This window comes from Pinus tabuliformis, chromosome J (genome assembly GCF_031772625.1).
Source record: "Pinus tabuliformis cultivar Carrire ecotype Pingquan chromosome J, CPIR1, whole genome shotgun sequence".
NCBI classification, from domain to species: Eukaryota; Viridiplantae; Streptophyta; class Pinopsida; order Pinales; family Pinaceae; genus Pinus; species Pinus tabuliformis.
This window is the reverse complement of record NC_142295.1, coordinates 1,519,732,330-1,519,744,532: the sequence shown is the minus strand read 5'-3', so window position 1 is coordinate 1,519,744,532 and position 12,203 is coordinate 1,519,732,330.

Here is a 12,203-nt window from a genome sequence, read left to right as displayed (position 1 = left end):
AAGAGGAATGGAGTAAAGAGGGCTGATGATAATCACATCATATGTATAGGCAACATACCTGTAGGTGTTGCCTTGTCTCAACATCAATTGGATGTAGAAGAAAAGACTTCGGATGATGACACTGTATTATTTCACTGTATATGGATGCAATGTATATCAGTGATATCACAACAACTCTATTAATAGCCTCGATATATATGTGTATCTATGCTCCTTCATGGTTTCAATATTGATGAAAGTAAAGTCACAATACTTATCCCATTGATCTCAATACAATGAAAGGAAGCAATATCACATGCATTGTGATGTTTTGAAGACATTCTCTTTAGCGTTGCTATGTGCTAGGCCGCAGGCCATAGCACCATGCGGCCTAGCACATAGCTAGGACTACCTTGGGGCTGCTGTATTAGGTCTATTTGGAGACAATATGATGAGATGCAACATAGTGATGATGGGTGCAACATGGTGCAACACAGTAATGGTAAGTGCAACATAGTGATGATGGGTGCAACATGGTGCAACACAGTGATGATTAGTGCAACATGATGATGAGGTGCAACACAGTGATAGATGTAGATCAGTGATGGGTACAACATGGTGGTGGAATCACCTAAGTTCAGATCTGCTACCTCATGTGTCATCTTCTTAGAGAAGATCTTTGCTCTTGTTATGACAAGTCAAAATGTTGACTTCTGATGTATATGTACTATCTCTCTCTCTCTGTTGAACTATTGAAGCACATAAGAAGAATTGATCAAGGGTTTCCCCACATTGGGGTTTGTCCCTGGTTGGCGCCACATCTTGTGTCCTCTTGTCTTGGCTTGTTTTCTGCGATTTATATTTATGTTCTATCTGCATTTTACTATCATGCTAAATGTGATTGCTAATCTGCAGTTGATATTGAGCTAATATGGAAAATTGAAGTGAATTTTCTCTCATCATAGAACATACCTAAAATTTAACATGGTATCAGAGCTGAGGTGAAGACAAATCCCAAACAAGAGTGAAAGAGCAATCACTGAAGATAGTTGGAAAGGACAAAAAAAAATCTCAATGGGTTCCTCATCGCTCTTCAAATTCACCAAGGGTGAAGTCAAAGCAAAGAAGATTGTCAAAGTAGCGCAGCAGAAGCATCTGGTGGCCTACCTATAGGTCACTTCAATGGGAAGTCCGTATCTAAGAATGGAAGGAAAGGCAAATGCCTTGCTTGCAATGAGTTTGGCCATTATGCGAAGGAGTGTTTGAATAGAAGGGACACATCACTTGATGATGATAACAATCATTCCAAGGGCATCTTCAATGATCAAAGGAGTGACATGTAAAATGGAAAAGGAATGAAAGGAATGCAAGTCATCAAGGAAATGACTTACTCTTCAAGGAAAGAAAGGAACTCCAGGTATGAAGAATCTAATGTTGTTTCAAATAAGCAAGAGGAGATCAACCCTCTTCACTACCTCTCCTCCAGACACTTTGAAAAAGTGGTATATTGATAGTGGTGCTTCAAGGCACTTCATCAGATACAAGGAAGCTCTCTCTAATTTGATAGAGAAGGAGACAATCGGGGAGATTATTCTTGGAGACAATGCCACCTATCCCGGAAAGGGTGTAGGGAATGCTACCCTTCAATTGAATGAGAGTAGCATGATTCATTTACAAGAAGTTCTTTATGTACCCGATCTCAAGAGGAACCTGGTGTCCATTTCGGAAATGGAAGTCAAAAGTTTCAAGGTGGCATTCATCTATGGAAAGGTACATGTTTGAAAAAGGAATTTTTCAAGATGCCTTTACTCTTGAGTTCAGGGTTGGCAATTTGTCTCTAGTTGCAGGAAGTCCAATGGGGACCATGTCAGTGGACACATCTCTTCTATAACACCTGAGGTCTGCTCATTATGGGCCCTAACTGATGTGAGTTAGATGGTGACAAGAATGCCTAAACTCAAGAAGAGCATGGAGGTACATGTTTGAGATGTACCGAAGGAAAGCTTACGAGGGGACCATTCCCCTCATGTAGCAAGTGCATAGATTTGGAACAACCTGAGGGGTTTGAGATTCATGATCGGGAATCTCATGTATGAAGGTGGAAGAAAACTCTATATGATTTAAAGTAAGCACCCCGAGATTGGTGTGAGATGATTGATAGCTATTTGATGAAGCTGAGATTCACTAGGAGTGAAGTCGATCCAAACATGTACTTGAATTTTGTGGATGATAGACCTCTCATACTGGCACCTTATGAGGACGACCTCTTTTTGACAGGTGCAGACCCTCTCACTTGCAAAAGTAAGAGGGAGTTGGATTCTTGATTTGGAATGATGAACTGCAAGATTGTGACTACCTCGATGGAGCTTAACTTTCAAAAGTTATGTGGTAGTGATGCCAAACCTGATTTGGGAAATGACTCTAAGTTTCATAAACTCATACTAGCATTGATGTTCTTGGTGAACTCCCAATATATGTTTTGCAGTTAGCATGTTGAGCTCATATATGGTTGAGCCTCATTGGATTGGTGCCAATAATCATTTGAGATATCTTCAAGGCATAATCTATCATGGATTGAGATACACTGCCGAAAATGTGAAGCTGCATGATTATTCTGATGTTGACTGGGCATGCAGTGTGGAGGAACGCAAGAAGCACTTATGAGTGCTGGTTCTCTTGGGGTTCTGCTTTGATATCCTAGATGAGCATGAAGCATAAGTCAGTTGCTTTAAGCACCGCTGGGGCTGTATACATAGCTACGAGTATGACCTCGTGAGAAGCTGCGTGGTTGTGGAAGCTCTTCTGTGAGTTATTTGGACATGTGTTGGATTCCATCGTGATCTTCTGTGACAACCAGAGGGGGATTCAATTGATGAGGAATCCCGTGTTCTATGATCGCTCCAAGCATATAGAAAGCAAGTACCACTTTATCTGGGATGTGGTACAACGGGGAGAAAGAAGGCTCCATCAGTTTGGCACTGGTGTGCAGGTCGTCGTTATTCTAATGAAGCCCCTGGGAAAGGTCAAATTTGTGACTTTCTGAGAACGACGAGGAGTCATGGAGAGACTCTCTCCTAGGGGTCCTGTATGATATGGACATTGAGCTCTGGGAGCTTCAGGGGGGCTTGGGGGTACATCGTGGAGCAATGAGAAACCATAGGGTGAGTGGTTCAGCCTTCCCCTAGTAGTTTTCTATGTAGGCAGGATGAGTGGTTCATCCTTCTCCTGCTGGGACACAGTCATAGGGTGAGTGGTTCAACCTTCCCCTAGTGATTTTTTGTGTACAGGGTGAGTGGTTCAGCCTTCCCCTAGGATACCCCTGGCAACATGTAGGCAGGATGACTGGTTCATCCTTCTCCTATTGGGACATCCTACCCATGCAGTCCAGGACTCATGGGAAGTACCTCTCGTCTGGCCAATGAGTAGGGAAATGAGGATAGGGACCATAGTAGTACTGATAGACACATCGCGTATCTACCGTACTCCCTATGCTAGGATGATATTGATCTGGGATCAATTGGAACTGACTTTGGGTTAGTAAGAGTGTTTGGACACACTCTCTTTATTGGAACTGATTTCATATCAGTAAGAGTGATATAAATCACTCTCTTTATTTGGAATTGATTTCAGATCAGTAAGAGTGGTGCGATGCACTCTCTTTATTGAAATTGACTTCGGGTCAGTAAGAGTGGTATGAGACACTCTCTTTTATATGGGACTAGCTTCGGGTCAGTAGAGGATGGTATGATACATTCTCGATCACTTCTTCTTCTTCTTAGTTCAACAGAGCAGAGCATAGTAGTGCAGGGCACTGCTGGCAGAGATAGTACAGTCTGGTAGATGGATTAGCTGATGGAGTTCTCCCTAGTTGAGAGGAAGTGTTAAAATTGGAAACTAGGGCCAAACTCCATGTGGGTCATCTTATTTATGGCAACTGATATTTTTCTTGGATTCCTCTCGTCAAGAGGTGTAGGATTGATCTAAATATGATCCGATTTCGACATGTATTCATGGAGATATGAATTTATCTGTGTAATGGGACAATTAGTCAAGGTTGGCTAACAACCAAATTGCCCCCACTTGTAGTATAAAAAGAGGTGGCTTTCAAGTCATTTGGAACACGCCTCTTGTGATCTCTTCCTCTCCACTTGTCTTTAGGTTTTGGTGGGAGGAGATATCCTAAGAGAATACACTGCCATGAGAAGAGATGCCCTAGATCTAAATGCAGTCATGGGAGAGGAGGCTCTACGCTGCCCTAATGGAGAAGCCTAATGCAGCCATGTAAGAAGCCTTATTGTTATCATGGAGAAACACCTACGCTGTCATGGAAAAGCCTAACACCGTCCTAAAGGAGACTTTCCTACACAACAATAAGAAACCCTAGACGTGGAGGAGAAAGGTTCCTCTTAAAGACCCTAAGCTGCCCTAAACGCAGGTCTAGAAGAGATCCTATGATGCTGATCTATGATGCACTAAATCTGTTGTCACAACGTGCCCTAGCCGCAGGCTTATGAGAAGATCTATTAGCAAAAAAGAGGAGACATATATACAACTCAAAGAAGACTAACGCTGCCATGGAGGTGAAGGCTTAACACAGTTCTATCGCTGTCCATGTGCCCTAAAAGCTGGTCTAAGAAGAGACCTCAAGAAGCTGCAAAAAAGAAGCCTATATGTTGTCCGAAGGGTGTTATCTACAACCAACCTATATGCTGTTCAAAAAGACTCCTGGCCACAACAGGGAGTAAAGGGCTCAATACATTCATGGAATGGTTAGAAGGTACTCTTGGAGGAATGGAGCAAAGAAGGCTGATGATAATCACAACATATTTATAGGCAACATACCTGCAAGTGCTGTCTTGTCTCAACATCAATTGGATGTAGCATAAAAGACTTCGGATGATGACACTGTATTATTTCACTGTATATGGATGCAATGTATATCAATGATATCACAACAACTCTGTTAATAGCCTCGGTATATATATGTGTATTTGTGCTCCTTCATGGTTTCAATATTGATGAAAGTAAAGTCACAGTCCTTATCTCATTGATCTCAGTACAATAAAAGGAAGCAGTGTCACATGCATTGTGATGTTTTGAAGACATTCTCTTTAGCGTTGCTCTGTGCTAGGTCGCAGGCCATAACACCATCGCTAGAACTACCTTGGGGATGTTGTATTAGGTCTGTTTGGAGACAACATGATGAGGTGCAACATAATGATGATGGGTGCAACATGGTGCAACACAGTGATGATTAGTGCAACATGATGATGAGGTGCAACACAGTGATGGATGCAGCTCAGTAATGGGTATAGCATGGTGATGGAATCACCTAAGTTCAGATCTGCTACCTCATGTGTCATATTTAAAGAAGATCTTTGCTCTTATTATGACAAGTCAAAATGTTGACTTTTGATGTATATGTATTATCTCTCTCTCTCTCTCTGCTGAACTATTGAAGAACATAAGAAGAATTGATCAAGGGTTTCCCCACATTGGGGTTTGTCCTTGGCTGGCGCCACATCTTGTGTCCTCTTGTCTTGGCTTGTTTTCTACGATTTATGTTTATGTTCTATCTGCATTTTACTATCATGATAAATGTGATTGCTAATCTGGAATTGATATTGAGCTAATATGGAAAATTGAAGTAAATTTGCTCTTAGCATATAACATACCTAAAATTTAACAACCATCCTATTTAAAAATTGGTTTACAAGTTTCCTATTTCTTCTTAGTGCTTTAAAGGAAGGCACCTTTCACTTTGATAGAGATTAGAGAGAGAAGGCAGCCTTGTAAGCCTAATTTCTAATAAGTTTTTTTTGTATGAAGGGATTCTATTGTGATATCATTTGTGATTAGGAATATAGGTTCCTTCCCCTTGAAAACCATTTTGTGCATATAAATGCTTATTTATGGCTTTATAATAAGGCATGACCTTTCACTCTGATAGAGATTAGAGAGAGAAGGTAGTCTTGTATGCCTAATTTCTTTTTAGTTTTATTCGTATCAAGGGATTATATTGTCATATAACCTGTGATTAGGAATATAGGTTTCTTCCCCTTGAAATCCATTTTTTGCATATAAATACTAATTTATGGCTTTAGAAGAAGAAGGCACCTTTCGCTTAGATAGAGATTAGATAGAGAAGGTAGCCTTGTAAGCCTAATTTCTTTTAAGTTATATTCATATGAAGGGATGATATTGTCATATTAATTGTGATTAGGATTATAGGCTTCTTTGCCTTGAAATCCATTTTGTGCATATAAATGCTTATTTATGGATTTAGAAGAAGAAGACACCTTTCACTTTGATAACTATTAGAGAAAGAAGGTAGGCTTGCAAGCCCAATGTTTATTTTCTAAGTGGAATATAGACTAGCACAATATTTTGGAAATACTGGTAATTACCTCTGATATTGATATTCTTTTAAATTATTTCAATATATCATTCAACAATTATACTTCAGAAATTCAACCATACAAGAATAGTAGAATAATAGAGATCACAATGCATAAAGAAGACAAGATTTGCCCTGGGAAAAACCCAACAACTTTTTCAATAGAGAAATTCTTTTGTTCAACAAGAGACACACCTAAACCTATGATCACTCCAAGTTACGCTTCCAAATCTGATCTAGCACTTCGTGAAATTTTGGCCCTTGTAATTGCCCATAATTTCAGCCCCCTGTAACATAATTGCCCAGAAAATTTGCTAGCTAGAAGAGGGAGAAACTATCCACATGTGTGATATTGAGAGACAGAGAAATAGATGCAATTCGTCTTCCCTTTTGTCCTCCTTGTCCTTCTTGATCTTTGCTAAGATACCCATAAACTGTCTTCTTGAGGAAGTGTGAATTGGTGGTGAGAGAATAAGGTTGAATTGCCTTTATATAGTGATATGTTGGGTCAAATGGGTGTGTCCTTTGCCTTGGGCCAATTTGACTTGGAGGGAGGTTGACTTGACAAACTTGGAGTCAAAAATTTCAATTTCAAAATTCAAAGTTTCTTCTTTTAAAAGTCGCAATGGGAATTTGACTCAAAATACATTTTTCTTTTTACTCTAGGATTTAAATATGCTTTACAATAATTAATATAAATACATCCATTGGCCAAATATACATTATGAAGACTGACGATAGTAACAAAATTCAACTCCCTCTTAACTAGGGAGGTATTCATAATAATTGTCATAAATGTTCTCAAGTTCAAAAACTTCTTTAAGAAAAGGTTATATCAAATCATCATCAACATTATCATCTATCATTAACATCTGCTAGTGGCCATATCTAGGGTGGTACCAAACCCATGACATATCATCAACATATCAGGACTCACTCCTCCAGAGTGATCAGTCCTCAAATCCCAAGGCCTCTCACTAGGCCAAAATGTTGAGATCTCAACTAGCAAGCACTCACTCACCCTTCTTGGTGAGCACTCTGGGCCAAGACCTCACTCAACCCTTCCTTGGTTGGTGATTGGGTCTAGATGTTGAAGAACCTCACTACACCTTTCCCTGGTGTGTGATCAGTTGCAGATGTTGAAAGACCTCACAACACCCTTCCCTAGTGTGTGATTGGGTCCAAATATTGACAAACCTCACTACACCCTTCCTTGGTGTGTGATCGGGTCCATACCTTAATCAACCCTTCATGGTCAATAATCGGGTATCCTCCTAAAGGCACTCACTCAACCCTACCTAGTGAGCACTATGGGCCTCTCAAACCATTCTCCCCATTTGGAGAATGTCCATCTGTGCTGGTATCAACCGTTGAGAGGGGTAATCTCCACAAGCTCCAATTTGTCTCTGAAGTACACAAACTTCTCTCTATGCAACAACTTCGCCAGAACATCAGTTGTCTACTCGTTGGTGGATATGTACTTTAGCCTTATCGCTCTCCCTTTTAAGCTGTGCAACCAACTCAGAAAATAGAAGAAAAGATAGATGAACGACCTGAGAAATAGCCTCTTTGAGGGGGAAACCTCCTTTACATCACATAAATGAACAATTCTTGGATGATACAAATGATAAGACCTCCTTGGTATATATAGGAGTATAAGGGGTCACAATATAATATGAGCTTACATAACAATAATAATGTAAAGGCACAACAATAACAATAATGGGCTTGTATGGGGCGCAACAATAACAACATGGGGGATACATGGGCACAACAATAACAGTAGGGGCTACACTAACATAACAATAAGGGGAATTTACTGGTATTATAGGGACCTAACATGCCCCTCTCCTTCAAAAAAGTGTTGTCCTCAACGCTTGAGTAGTTTCAAATGCTTTTGTATAAATTTCTCATCTCCCACGTGGAATCTTCAACGAGTAAATTATTCCACTTAATGAGATACTATGAAATCAATCGATTCTGTACCTGTCGAGTTCTTGTTTCCGTGACTGCTTCAGACTCAAATATGATTTTTCCTTCTTCGTCAAGTTTTGGCAACACTGTTTGAACTAGGAGCTTGTCACTAATAACCTTCTCTAAGCATGAATCATGGAAAATTGGGTGTACTTGGGAAGATGCAAGAAACTCCAATTTGTATGCCATATTACCAATATTTTGCAACGCCTTGTAAGGACCATACTACTTGGGTGATAATTTATTATCCTTCCTAGCTTGCTTGAGGGGAATTTGTTTGTATGGTTGTAGCCGTAAAAATACCCAGTCGCCTACATCAAAATTTCTTTCACTGCGATGCTGATCCCCTTGTTGTTTCATTCAATTCTGCGCTAGAGTGAGGTTATCCTTTAAGAGTTGGAGAACTTCTTGTTGATGTTCGATGTGATCTTACACTGCTTGAACCTTATAATTTCCTCTTAAAGATGATGTGATGGATGGTGGATGATATCCATAAAGTGCCATAAATGGGGTCATTTTCGCTGCATTATGGAAGGAAGTGTTATACCACCATTCAACTAGAGGTAACCACTTGACCCATTGTGTTTGTTTATCATATACAAAGCAAGGAAGATATCCTTCCAAACATTTGTTCACTATCTCAGTGTTCTCACCAGATTGAGGATGATAAGATGTGTTATGAGTTGATAGAGTACCAAGACAAGAAAATAATTACGTCCAAAAATTTCCAGTGAAAATGGGATCTTTGTCACTGACAATAATATTTGGGTTTCCATGTAGATTTTGAATTGTTTCCATAAATTCAGTAGAAATTGTAGCTTTTGAATTGTTTCCACAAAAGTGTGCATACTTGGTAAGTCTATCAACTACCACTATGATGACACTCTTTCCTTCAGACTTTGGTAAACCTGTGATAAAATTCATTGAGACCTCCTCCCAACGATGACTTGTAATGGCTAAAGGTTGTAACAGACCCAGGTTCTTAATTGTCTCAAATTTATTTTGTTGGAAAACCAAACATTCTGCCACAAACTTCTAAATATCAGATTTAAGGCCATCCAAAAAAATTTCCTTCTTGACCCTATGGTAAGTTTCTAAAAATCTTGAGTGCCCTCTTAAGGGGGAGGTGTGCAATTTCAAAAGAATATTTTGCTTGAGTTGGGAATTATTATAAGATACAAGCGATCTTTGTACCATAATGAATCATTTTTCCAACTAAATGTATCATATGTACCGAGATATTGTTGCAACTTTTGAATGAGTGTCCACACCTCTTCGTCATTCTTCCATTCATCCCTTGCTTTGGTTATCCAATCAGGTTGGATAATAGAAATGGCATAAAACAATGCTTCCACATCCTCATCTTTTCTTGAGAGTGCATATGCAACAACATTTTGCTTCCCTTTTTTGTAGATGATTTCAAAGTCATAACCAACATCTTTGTGACCCATTTTTTCCGCTCTTTTGAAGATAATATTTGTTCCAAAAAGTATTTAAGACTATCTTGACATGTTTTTACCTTGAAGTGTCTTCCCATTAGGTAAGGTTGTCATTTCTTTAGTGTATGTAGTATTGCCAACATTTCCTTCTCATAAATAAGTTTGTGTAAATACTTTCCTTTGATTAGAAAGCTTTCTTTCCTTCCCAAAATTGAAAAATTAAAGCTATCGTCCTCAAAGATTTAACCTTTGGACTCCTAATACAACATCAACACCACCCATTGGAATGTAAAACATTGGACTATTCAATACATTCCTCCCCATGGTTAGCTTGATATTATGGCACTTTCCATAGCAATTTATAGTTCCTCCATTTGCAACCATCACTTGACACTCTGGTGTTGGATATATGAAGCAATTCAATTCCTTGGTTATTTTACAATGCATAAAATTATGGGTACTACCCGAATCAATCAACACTATTACCTTTTTCTTCTTAATATATCTTTTTATATTGAGAGTTTAAGAGTTGTAATTCTTGCCAATGAATTACAAGATATGGTCAGATTCATTTTTTCTTTCTCTGGGTTTGGTTTTGTTAGAGTCCTATATCATATTAATCAAAGTCAATTTGGTCTTTCTATGTATTTTGGTCAATTTATAAAGTTTATCCATGATCTTATAAAGATCAAAGTCTAATATGGGGGCAATAGGGGCACAACAATATTAATAAGGGTAATCACTAGTATTATAAGGATCCAATGGGTATAACTACAATAGTAATGGGGTAATCACTAGTATTATAAGGACCCAACATGTTAGTTCAACTCTATTTTATATTACAAACAATTTTTAGAATTGAAAATGAAAAGACAAGCTTGTGAGCCGTTTTTGGAAGTCTAAGAGACTATGCTTCATCTCATATTCCTGCAAAGAATACAAACAACAAATAGGGCTTGCTTATAAAATATACAATGTGGAATGAAAAATATATCTTCTTTTTTGACTGGAAGGAGTCTGCATCAGAGAGTTGATGAGCAGTAGAAGAAGAGAAAAAGGGTGAAAAGAAGAAGCAGTTCAACAGAAAACTTGACAACATAATGATATACGAGGTAACCAACACTTGTGACTTGATGTTGTGATTGAGAAATTTCTGTTATTTTCTATGTTACAACTTGAAAAAGAACATGTTGTAGCCTATTGAGGTAGGAGCCTCCTGTAGGTTGTAGCCTGTAGAAAACTTGTGGGAGTTTGAGCTTCCTTTGAGGTAGGAGCTTCTTGTAGGTTGGAGCCTACAAAAATTCTGATGTAATAAGGAGTAGTGGCTTGCCTTCTGTTGTGGCCAGCAACAACCCCCCTTTTTATTTAGTTTGATTACTAATACTAGATAAATGGGGACCCTTATTCAAAAATTAAAAAAAATAATTTAGTGCTTGTATTCCCTTCTTGAATAAAACCTACTATCATAAACTTAGGAGAATACCCGAAAAATCTAAAAAGACTTGAGTTTTATGATAAGTTCGAACAAAACTGTTCCCTTAATAAAAAGCGCCACATCGCAAAAAGGTAATGGATGCCTTCCTACAAGCGGAATCCTAAGATTGCGAAATCGCGATGCGAAATCACGCATCAAAAGACCCTCATCGCATCGCATGTCTCAAATATCACTTAAGTTGAAATGCTTCAAACCGCCGATATGCGATGACACATCTCCCAAATCACATTTCGCAGAAAACACATTGTAACAGATGATTGCCACACACAACGAATTTGCGATATTGTGAGATCTACAGGGCTCGTTATTCGAAAAAGCTTTTTCCATAAACCGATGCCCAGTTATGCGGGTTAATGTTAATTACTGAGTTAGTTGACAATCATTAATGAAATATGGTTTTGATATGATCGAAGAGCCATTTCACGTAGGGTGATATATTTTATATGTTTTCGACATTTAAAGCTTTCCCGTCACCTTTTTCTTATCATTACTCTTGCCTCATTTGTAAACTGCAGGAGCGAAGAGCAGAGAAGTGTACATAGCAGTGTTTAGAATATTATGGGAAATAAGGGTAAAGCTTCGAGTTCTGAAGGTAAAGAGATGACACCCTTATACACAGACACCACCTGTAACAAAGATGCCGGTATTACTACTTAGGAAGGCATGTACAGTCTACTCGAGGAAGAAAACCCCAGAATAATGGAGGTTACAGCTAATGCTGGCTCACACGGGTCATCTGAGGCGTCTATTACAGAACTAGCATGTTCGTTCTTGCATCGGATAGCGGTGAGGCCCAAAATTCTTCCATACACGGACATGGTCAAATGGGTACTGGATAGTGCTGATATCATGAATAGACAGTTTAAGACTCAGAGCCAAGAACTTGCGAAGTCGTTCCCACAAAATTTAAGGTTTATAT